We start from the raw sequence: 12,488 nt of genomic DNA on the forward strand, positions 1-12,488 counted from the left end.
ATGAACAGTAAAACCTTGTTGAAGTGAATCATACTAAGAAATACCCCAAGTATGATCCCTTCGTATTATCTTATCAAGTGACCCAAGTGTACTACACATCCTACCCTAGCCTAAAACGGGATCGAGTTCAATGGTGGTATGTGTTTAAAACACAAGCAAGGTCAGTGGTTGATGCTCCAGTAGACCTTGAGTTTTTGCAGGCACCGTCCCCAGAAGTATATGCAACGCTTTGTCCACCAAATGACATTCCTGACTACGACCCAGTTGAGGATGACGACGAAGATGATGATGACGACTTAATAATCTCAAGTGAATCAGATGATGAATCCAGCGTCGACTCTAGTGACAGTGACGAGGATAATGACATCGATGTGTTTTTAGATGATAGTAGTGATAATACCAGTAGTGATAGTAGCGATGAAAGCCACGAGTAGGAAAATGTGGTTGTTATTGTAAAATAAATAGGATGCATTTGCTTTTACTTTGAATGTAATTGTCGGTTTAATTTGATTGTTATTGTAAAACCAATTATGGAGTTGGTCGTTCTATTTTATTACTTTTACATCTCATTGTACTACTAATTTTTGTAATGTTAATAATATCATAGCATGTTACTAACGTTTTTTTCAGGTTGCAATGGTGGGAGGGAAAAAAGGAGAAACGTCGAAGAGTAGAAAGGGAAAGGAGAAAAGACAGGTTTTGATATATGATGATGATGAGGAAATGGAGGATGCAGAGGACGCGGAAGATTTGGGTGACGACGAGGATCCTCAAACACAAATGCAGATTGAGCATCATGAGCAACAGCTTCAGGCGCAACAGCTTCAGGGGCAACATGCCTCGCAGTCTTCTCAGAGGGTGGTACTAGACCCTGCCACGTGCTGGTATATATTTAGTTGTTATTTCAATCCCTTTGTATCCATATTTTATATCATGAACTATGGAATACTCTAACATGAACTACTTATTTTCTTTTTGATCTTGATTTACGTTAAAATAGGTTTGATGATAAAGCCGTGATAAAGGCCATCTCCGGTACCCTAACAGGCTACTATCGAAAGCCTTGGAGGAATTACGGAGAAGTTGATGCTAAAACAAAGGAGCATTGGTGGAACTTGTTTTGTGTATGTCATTTTATACTTACAACTATGTATTACTAATTGCGAAGTTTGAGATTTGGTTGTTAACTTTAAATGTTTGTCAATTGCAGAAGCAATGCACATGGGCACCCGAGTTGGAGGACCATGTGAAGACAACCTTCGAATCCAAGTTTGCATATCGGTTGAAGGACATATTTCACACAATCACACACAAGATGAAAGGTCAGAAGTCGGGCTGGCTTATTGATTAAATCCACCGGAAGATGATGAACATTGTTGCCAATGATGATACGTACAAGAAACGGTCCGAACAAAATAAGAAGAATAGAAGAGGCGGATCGATGGACTATGTGGTTGAACCAACCCACTACCAGGGTTAAATTTCAGTTGTACAACATGCAAAAAGGATGGTTAGTTTCTTTAGAAGGCATGTAAATAGGTAACAATTGTGGTTCACATTGGAATGACAAGTTTTATTTGTTTTTGTGCATGTACATTCAAAGGCGGCGAAAAACAAAGGGCAGTTACCTACTGCACATGAGCTTTTCATGAAGACGCACTTCAAGGAGATCCCTGGGAAAGGAATGGTTCCTGCCAATGACAAATCCAAAAACATAGCGGTAACAATTTTAATATAATTTTGTATGGTTTACTTATTAAGTTGGCTTAAACTTAGAAATATGCTTTTTTATGTGATTTAAACCCATAATATGTTATAAGTATGTAAATATGAGATGGTATGACAAAGAATGAGTTAAAAAGTTAAGAAATGTTGGAAATAGGCATGTAAGAAGCCATAAAGGCTTGAAATGGCTTCATTTTCAGGATATAAACCCTTAAACTTAGAAATATGCTTCTTTTATGTGATTTAAACCCATAATATGTTATAAGTATGTAAATATGAGATGGTATGACAAATAATGAGTTAAAAAGTAAAGAAATGTTGGAAATAGGCATGTAAGAAGCCATAAAGGCTTGAAATGACTTCATTTTGAGTATAAAGACCCTTAAACTTAGAAATATGCTTCTTGTATGTGCTTTAAACCCATAATATGTTATAAGTATGTAAATATGATATGGTTTGACAAAGAATGAGTTAAAAAGTTAAGAAATGTTGAAAATAGGCATGTAAGAAGCCATAAAGGCTTGAAATGGCTTCATTTTGAGGATAAAGACCCTTAAACTTAGAAATATGCTTATTTTATGTGATTTAAACCCATAATATGTTATAAGTGTGTAAATATGAGATGTTATGACAAAGAATGAGTTAAAAAGTTAAGAAATGTTGGAAATAGGCATGTAAGAAGCCATAAAGGCTTGAAATGGCTTCATTTTGAGGATAAAGACCCTTAAACTTAGAAATATGCTTCTTTTATGTGATTTAAACCCATAATATGTTATAAGTATGTAAATAAGATATGGTTTGACAAAGAATGAGTTAAAAAGTTAAGAAATGTTGGAAATAGGCATAAAAGAAGCCATAAAGGCTTGAAATGGCTTCATTTTCAGGATATAAACCCTTAAACTTAGAAATATGCTTCTTTTATGTGATTTAAACCCATAATATGTTATAATTATGTAAATATGAGATAATATGACAAATAATGAGTTAAAAAGTAAAGAAATGTTGGAAATAGGCATGTAAGAAGCCATAAAGGCTTGAAATGACTTCATTTTGAGTATAAAGAACCTTAAACTTAGAAATATGCTTCTTTTATGTGCTTTAAACCCATAATATGTTATAAGTATGTAAATATGAGATGGTTTGACAAAGAATGAGTTAAAAAGTTAAGAAATGTTGAAAATAGGCATGTAAGAAGCCATAAAGGCTTGAAATGGCTTTATTTTGAGGATAAAGACCCTTAAACTTAGAAATATGCTTCTTTTATGTGATTTAAACCCATAATATGTTATAAGTGTGTAAATATGAGATGGTATGACAAAGAATGAGTTAAAAAGTTAAGAAATGTTGGAAATAGGCATGTAAGAAGCCATAAAGGCTTGAAATGGCTTCATTTTGAGGATAAAGACCCTTAAACTTAGAAATATGCTTCTTTTACGTGATTTAAACCGATAATATGTTATAAGTATGTAAATATGATATGGTTTGACAAAGGATGAGTTAAAAAGTAAAGAAATATAGAAAATAGGCATGTAAGAAGCCATAAAGGCTTGAAATGGCTTCATTTTGAGGATAATGACCCTTAAACTTAGAAATATGCTTCTTTATTGTGATTTAAACCCATAATATGTTATACGTATGTAAATATGAGACGGCATGATAAATAATGAGTTAAAAAGTTAAGAAATGTTGGAAATAGGCATGTAAGAAGCCATAAAGGCTTGAAATGGCTTCATTTTGAGGATAAAGACCCTTAAACTTAGATATGCTTCTTTTATGTGATTTAAACCCATAATATGTTATAAGTATGTAAATATGAGATGGTTTGACAAAGAATGAGTTAAAAAGTAAAGAAATATAGAAAATAGGCATGTAAGAAGCCATAAAGGCTTGAAATGGCTTCATTTTGAGGATAAAGACCCTTAAACTTAGAAATATGATTTTTTTATGTGATTTAAACCCATAATATGTTATAAGTATGTAAATATGAGATGGTTTGACAAAGAATGAGTTAAAAAGTAAAGAAATATAGAAAATAGGCATGTAAGAAGCCATAAAGGCTTGAAATGGCTTCATTTTGAGGATAAAGACCCTTAAACTTAGAAATATGCTTTTTTATTGTGATTTAAACCCATAATATGTTATAAGTATGTAAATATGACATGGTATGACAAAGAATGAGTTAAAAAGTAAAGAAATATAGAAAATAGGCATGTAAGAAGCCATAAAGGCTTGAAATGGCTTCATTTTGAGGATAAAGACCCTTAAACTTAGAAATATGCTTCTTTATTGTGATTTAAACCCATAATATGTTATAAGTTATGTAAATATGAGATGGTATGACAAAGAATGAGTTAAAAAGTTAAGAAATGTTGGAAATAGACATGTAAGAAGCCATAAAGGCTTGAAATGGCTTCATTTTGAAGATATAGACCCTTAAACTTAGAAATATGCTTCTTTTATTGTTTATTGATTCCATTTTCACTTATATGTTGCTTTACTTGTACTTAATGTTGTTGGTAAATTATTAAACCATATATAATTGTATAATGTATTTCTTGTAGGAGTCCTACCAGAAGAAGGTTGAAGAAGCCACCACCCAAGGGATTAAAAAGAGTCCCAATGAGTTGTATTGGGAGACTGTGGGTGTTCGCAACAAGAAGGGTCGAGTGGGGGGACTTGGCGAAAGCGCATCGCTGTACTATGGCGAACGGATGGGTCGGGTGTCTAGGTCTTCACAACAGTACACACCATTCGTTGTTTCTCAGATGCAGGATCAGATGGAGCATAGGGACGAGGCTCTTCGTAGTGAGATCCGCAGTGAACTCCGGAGTGAAATGGAAGTTGAGATGCAAGCTCAAATTCGAGCTGAAGTGGCCCAAATGGAGAGGAGAGCCGAGGAGAGGTGGAATGACTTCATAAGTCGATTCGGCAACAACACCGACACATGTTCCACCATTCAGCCTCAGCGTCGAGACCCTAGGGATGATTCGGGTAGTGGAGGAGCAAGCCAGGGTACCCCTGCAGTTTTTTAGCTTAGCTTAGGTTTGTGTAGTATGGACAAGCACTTAATTTGATCGATTTTAAATCCGTCGGAACTCACCACCCTTTCCGACGGAATGTTCCGTCGTAAACCAGCGACGGAATAATTTTTGTCGCAAAATACACTACCAGCGACGGAAATATTCGGTCGGAAAATGTTGTTTGCGACGGAATATTTCGGTCGAAAATTAATGTTTGTGACGGAAATATCCGTCGTTGTAGACAGCACACCGACGGAAAATTTCGTCGCAAATTAGCGACGGACTAAACCAAAAAGTCAATATGTTCTGCGACGGATTAAATTCGGTCGTAAAATCCGTCGGAAAACATCTTTCCGACGGAATATTCCTCGAAAATTCATGAATTTCCTACCAAAGGTTTTACGATGGAAACCAACGACGGAATTCCGTCACAAACATGATTTGCGACGGATTTAGAGCCTTCAGCGACGGAAAATTTTGGTCGGAATCAAGCCATTTTCTTGTTGCGAAAAGAAAGATTAAAAACATTGTTTAGCTTTAGATATATTAGATTGTTAATTTTTATTTAAAGTTAATTTATTTCAGCCTTATTTAAATTCCATTAACAATGTAATTTTATTTTATTAATGAAATTTCAGCTTTCAATTAAATTGTTACTTTGAATTTATTTTATTAAAGCAATGAAAATCGAACAAAAAATAATTTTCCAGAAATTCTTCGAGTACGGAAGTCGAAAATTTCCCGAAAAACACCGAAATTCGCCCAGATTTTATTCCTGAATTGGCGCCAGTAATTGTGGTTTGGCGCCAGCTATTGAGGTTTGGCGCCAGGCGCCAATACCATCGGCTGGCGCTAATGGCCTCTGGCTGGCGCCAGGCTCTGTTCTGCGACGCCAATAATTTGCCGACTTTGTGTTGACTTTTAGTTGATTCTGGAACGCGGAGATGTCGAAAAATAAAGTGGCCGCACCCGTAAAGGGTTGCCTACGTATCCTTTCCTAAGGAATCAGGCCAAACGTAGCTCTCTTGAGTATCCTACTCAAGTAATTATGGGTAGTATTTTTTAAGTTGGTCAAGATTGGTCATGTTTGAGAATTCATTGCCATCCATATCAGTTAGTTTTGCTGCACCACCTGACAGGATTGTTTTGACAGTGTAGGGGCCAGACCAATTAGGTCTAAATTTTCCCCTTGGGTCTAAAACATTTTTCCTTAGTGCTTTTAATACCAAATCTCCTACTTTGATATTTCTTGTCTTGACCTTCTTATTAAAATGTCTAGCCATACGATTTTGATAACACTGAGTGTGATGTAGAGCTTCTAGTCGTTTTTCGTCGAGTAGGATCAATTCTTCATATCTTGCCCTAGTCCATTCAACTTCATCAAGTTTACTCTCTAGCGCAATGCGTAGAGATGGTATTTCTAGTTCGACAGGTTGTACGGCATCCATTCCATATACCAAAGAAAATGGTGTATTTCCTGTTGATGTACGGATTGACGTGCGATAACCCCACAGTGCGAAGTGGAGCTTGTCAGGCCAATCCTTATAATTTTCTGTCATTTTCTCGATGATAGTCTTTAGATTCTTATTAGCTGCCTCGATTGCTCCGTTTGCTTGAGGTCTATAATGGGACGAATGATGGTGTTGGATACCATATTTATGTAGCAATTCTTCACATTCGGCTTGAAAGTGAGTTCGATTGTCACTTATCATTTCATATGGGACTCCATATCGACAAATAATATTTCTCCCGATAAAGAGTGCTACATGTTTTGCAGTGAGTTTAGCGTATGATTGCGCTTCGACCCACTTTGTAAAGTAATCAATTGCTACTAGAATAAATTCGTGGCCTCCTGTCCCTGGGGGAGTGATTTTGCCAATTATGTCAATTCTCCATGGAGAGAATGGCCATGGCGATGTGTAGATGTAGAGCAAAGATGGAGGGACATGCTGTAAATTGGCATAAATTTGAAACTTAGGGCATCTTTTCACGTATTGATGGCAGTCCTTATTCATTGTAGTCCAATAATACCCTTCTCGCATTATTTTCTAGACTAACATTTTGCCATTTACATGAGTTCCACTGATTCCTTCGTGAACTATTCTCATTATTCTTTGTGCATCCACCTTCCCTACACATAGGAGAGCTCGACCTTTAGGTACCCTTTTATGTAACTATTCTCATTATTCTTTGTGACCTATTCTCATTATTCTTCTTCATCGTCTTGGACTTGGTCGTCGTCTTCTATAGCCTGTATATATGTTGGTTTATGCCTTTTTACGATAGTTAGAGGCATTTGCTCGATTTCTGTGGGAATCCTAACCATTGAGGCTAATCTTGCCAAGGCATCAGCAAATTGGTTTTCTTCTCTAGGTAGATATGTGTATTCTACCTTCTCTAACTGATCGGTAAGAGTTTCCAGATAAGTTTGGTAAGGGGCTAGGCTTTCACTCCTTACTTTCCACCTTTTAGATATCTGATTGATAATCAAAGAAGAGTCTCCGAATATCCTTAACTTCTTTACTCCCAGTGCCAGGGATGTTTCAAGGCCTACCACGCATGCTTTATATTCAGCAGCGTTGTTGGTAACGTCGAAATCAAGCTTTATTGAAATTGGAACGTGTTCTTCTTTAGGTGATACTAGTAGCACTCCGACGCCACATCCCTTTTGGTTTGAGGCTCCGTCGAAATACAAGGTCCAAGTATCATCTTCGGTGACCATCAAATCTTCATCTGGAAATTCATTGTCCTGTATTGGTGTCGAGTCTTCTATTGGAAAGTCTGCCAGAAAGTCTGACACCACAGATCCTTTAATAGCTTTTTGTGGCATAAACCGCACATCAAACTGGGCTAAGTTGACTATCCATTTTGAAATGCGTCCATTGAGTGTTGATTTCTCGAACAAATATTTGAGTGGATCCAATCGGGATACTACGAAAACGGTATGTACCAACATGTAATGTCTCAACTTAGTTGTGGCCCACACCAAAGCGAGGCACAATTTCTCGAGCGGTGTATAGCGTGTTTCATATTCGAGCATCTTCTTACTTAGGTAATAGATTGCATTCTCTTTGCTTTCTACCTCTTGTTCTAGCATGGCTCCCATTGTCTCTTTGGTAACCGTCAAGTATAACCTAAGAGGTATTCCGGGAAGTGCTGGTGCTAATACGGGAGGATTTGCGAGATAGGCTTTGATCCTGTCAAAGGCTTTTTGACACTCATCATCCCATATTACTGGTACATTCTTTTTGAGCTTTTTGAAGATTGGTTCACATATCGTTGTCAGTTTTGATATGAACCTACTTATGTATTGTAACCGGCCAATAAATCCTCGAATCTGTTTCTCGGTCTTGGGCGGTGGCATCGACATGATTGCTTTAATCTTGGTTGGATCTATCTCTATTCCTCTAGAGCTTATGACGTATCCCAAGAGCTTGCCCGAGGTGACTCCAAAAGCACATTTTGATGGATTCAACCTCATATTATATTTTCTTAGCCTTTCGAAAAATTTCCTTAAGGCTACTTGAAGGCCTGGACGGTCCTTTGATTTCACAATCATGTCGTCGACATATACTTCAACTTCTTTATGCATCATGTCATGGAGTAAGACAGTTGCTGCACGTTGGTAAGTAGCACCTGTGTTTTTCAACCCAAATGGCATTACCGTGTAGCAGTAAGTGCCCCATGGTGTGATAAAGGTCGTTTTCTCCATGTCTTCTTCTGCCATGAGAATCTGATTGTACCCTGCATATCCGTCCATGAATGAGAGAAGCGCGTGATTTGCCGTGTTGTCTACCAGAATATCGATGTGTGGCAAAGGGAAGTCGTCCTTTGGACTTGCCTTATTTAGATCTCGATAGTCGACACACATCCTTACCCTTCCGTCTTTCTTTGGAACTGGGACGACGTTGGCGACCCATTCGAGGTATTTGGATACCTTGATGAAACCTGCAGTTATTTGTTTTTGAACTTCTTCTTTTATTTTAAGTGCTACGTCGGGTTTCATTCGACGTAACTTTTGTTTTACAGGTTTCATTCCTGGGATTAGTGGTATAGTGTGTTGAGCTATTTCTCTGTTAATGCCTGGCATATCTTCATATGACCAAGCAAATACATCAATAAATTCTTTAAGTAGGTTAATTAAATCGGTTCTTTCTTCTTTATTCAACGTTAGTCCGATTTTAACTTCTCTTTTATGAGTTGAATCATTCGAGATGTCAACTGTTTTAGTCTCTTCAATTACTGGTGTTTTCTTTTCGAGTGTTTCCATTGCTTTAACAATTTCTTTATCTTTTTCATCGTTAGCTAAGCAATGCTCGTCATCTTGGGTTAGGGAAGAACACGAGAAGTAAGGAGAACGAGAAATATTATTATACTCTGAGATCATTACATCAAAGAGTGATATGTCCTCGGGGACTGGATCACTAACTATCCTAGGAGAAGAAATAAGAAGGGGAGGTGTTATTGCTAAAGACTTAGAAGACTCTAAAGGGAAAGACTCTGACTCGGACTCTGACTCCAACGACTCTTCGAACATCGGCCCTTGCCCTGTCGTGATTGATATCTTCCTTCCACTCGTAGTAGTCACTTTGATAGTCTTGCGCCACCCTTGTAATGATCCTTCGGCTGGAGTAATTACCTTCGAGGGGTCAAAGTTTTCGCTTTGTAGGACCGTTTGAATGAGTGAGGAGTTATCTTCTTCATAAGCTGGCTCATTCTTTTCTCGCCCAAACAGTAATCCCATGACGTTAAAGTCAAAGCATGGGGGTGCTTTCTCCTTATGGACGGGAGTTGGGATTTCGTCAGTGAAGTAGCAATCCAAGAAAATCTCGAATCCTGGTTGTCGTATGCCATTTACAACAAATGGCTCGGGAAATTCATGGCATGGATAGTCCTCTCCTTCTTTTATAAACTGACCATTAAGCGTAAAAGGGTACTGATCCATTGAAATTGCTTTCTTTTGAATGCGAGCGTCCCTACGTGCTTTCAACTTGTCCTGGGCTCGCTTGAGATCTTTCCGAGTCGGTTCGAAACCAAGTCCGAAAGTATCTAGCTTAGGGAGGCCAGGGGACTCCACCGATTTTGCTATCCCCTTCTTCTTTCCTAGGGTCATCCTAGGGAAGTGTCCTTGTTTCTTCAGCATGGTGTTGAAAATCATGTTGGAATGGGGGTCGTGGCAAAGATATGTTCTTTCATCCTCTTGGATTAAGGAGACTTCTTCGTTAAAGCCCCATAGGTCTTCGTCATCTTCGTCGTGCTCCACATTGATGATTGGATTTTCTATGGATTTGATTCTCATCGGCGAAGCGTCAATAGTGATTGGAATTCCTCCAACTATGGCTTTCACTTGTTGGTGGAGAGATGAAGGGACGGCCTTTAGATCATGGAGCCAAGGGTGTCCTAACAACAGATTGAATGAGGCTTTGATGTCTACTACTTGAAAACTAGTAGCATGTTCTATTGCTCCTGCCGTCACATTTAGGGTTGTTTTGCCAAGAGCTTGACGGCGAGTATTATCGTAAACTCTTATTCCTTGTGTGGACGGAGTTAAATCCTCATCCCTTATGCCGAGCATCCTCGCAGTTCTAAGTGGACAGACATTGATAGCTAATCCATTGTCTACAAGGGTCATGGGAACATTCATTCTTTTGCAGACTACCGTGAGGTTTAACGCCTTGTAGTGTTTGTCACCTTCTGGGGTAAATCTTTGTCAGAGAAGGTGATTAGATTAATCAGACTAGGAAGGTCACTTGTGAGGAAGTTAGCTAGTCCCTCAGGAGTGGTGTCAGAATCTATCCCGATTTTATCCAAGGCATTCATTACAGCCAACCTATGTTCTCGAGATGTTGCCAGGAGCTTCCACACATTCATCTCAACTTTTGTCTTCTTGAACTGTTTAACGATGTCGTTTTCTTCGATGATAGGTATGGGAACTTGTTGTACAGTAGGCATAGGTTGTGTTGAAACGGGAGGTTGCATCCTCCCGGATCCTGTGAGGACGTCTATTGATGAATCTTCTTCAGCCCAAATGTCGTCTGTGGTGTATGATACAGAAGTTGAAGGTCCTACTATGTCCTTTAGGTAGACATCTTCTTCATCACTGTCCCACACTCCATTAACGGTTATGTCCTCTTCTTGCTGAACTTGGATTAATTCCTTTTCATCAATCATTTTCTGCACCAATCCTTGAATTTGAAACAGTTTTCTATGGTGTGCCCCCCTGACTGATAGTACTGACAGTAATATCTATCTGTCCTTTTTAATGATTCAAATGGTCTCGGTTCGAGAGGTTTGACCTTGCCACTCTCGGAGAGCATTTCGAACATTTGTGCATATGGAATCCCAATTGGAGTGTAAACTCTATTGCTCTTCTTGGGTTTTTCAGTGACTTGTAAGGGAAAATACTTTGCCTCATAAGTCGTTTTCACTGGTGTGAATTCTCTTTTAGGTTCTTCCTTTGGACATGGAAGTTCATCATATTTCTTGTGAAGTTCGTTCATAACTTTGAGAGCTCCACGTAATAGTTGTGATGCCTCCTTCATAGACAGTGTGAGCAATTGTATGTCTTCCTTGTTTGCTGGTTCTGGAAGGTTATCTCTGACATCGAAAAAGATCTCTTCTCCTTTTTCTTCGTCATTGATTTCTTTGACAGGTTTAATGAGAGATGAGGGGTCAACTTCGTTTTCTTCATCGGAGATAGCCAAAGTATGAGCTAGAGGTGCATTGTCAATGCTTGGCTTCTTACTGGCAGGGGGCAATGGCAGTTTCTTATTGTCAATAAGGTCTTGGATAGCTTCTTTAAGCTTTTAACAGCTTTCAGTAGAATGGCCCCTACCTTGGTGATATTTGCAATGTGCGTTGGGGTTCCAGTTAGCCGACCTCTTCTCAACTGGTGGATCCCCAAATGGTCCAATGGGAGTTATAAGACCTTTTGCATTTAATCGATCAAATGCGGTGTCATAACTCATGCCAATAGGAGTGAAGTTCCTCCTAAATGGTTTCCTTTTTCCTTGGTTGTTCATGGCGAGGACTTCTCCTAGATTAAAGGTGCTAACGTTATTTGAGTGGGCGGTTTTGGAAGAAGAAGGATTGTCATTCTTCTTTCCTTTCCAGCCACTGTTGGAGTTATTGTTGGCAGCTTTAGATTTAACCAAGTCATCAACAATATTGATCCCAATATCATAAACAGCCTTAAAGGGTATGGAGGTTATTTTGATATTTAAGATGTTTGGAATATTTTTCTTGGAGATTTTTGATGAACAGTCTCACGGACTCTTTTTCACTTGGTACCTCGATCATTTTAGTTGAGGTTTCTCTCCACTTGTTAAAGAAATAAGTGAAGCCTTCATTCTCTTTCTGTTTGAGGATTTCAAGTTCTCTATGGTCAGTTTCGACTTGAATGTTGCATTTGTACTTATCAACAAAAGCGTTTGCTATAGATTCCCAGGTAGAGGTCTTTTCTTTTTCGAGAGAAAAGAACCATTGTTGGCAAACGGTCTCGAGAGATAGTGAGAACAGAGAAGGGAAGACCTTCTTATCGATACCCTTGATACTCATTATTGTTTTAAATGCTCTTAAATGGAAGTAAGGGTTGTCAATTGCCCTAAATTTTGGGATGTCGTTGGCGCTGAACTTCTGCGGAAGAAGATCTTTATCCACCGAGACCCCTTGGGATGTGAGTTCTTGAAACTTGTAGTCGCTGGACAAATTGCTTAGGCTCTCTTGCATGAGGTCCATTTGTTG

Source organism: Chenopodium quinoa, unplaced genomic scaffold (genome assembly GCF_001683475.1).
Source record: "Chenopodium quinoa cultivar QQ74 unplaced genomic scaffold, ASM168347v1, whole genome shotgun sequence".
Taxonomy (NCBI): Eukaryota; Viridiplantae; Streptophyta; class Magnoliopsida; order Caryophyllales; family Amaranthaceae; genus Chenopodium; species Chenopodium quinoa.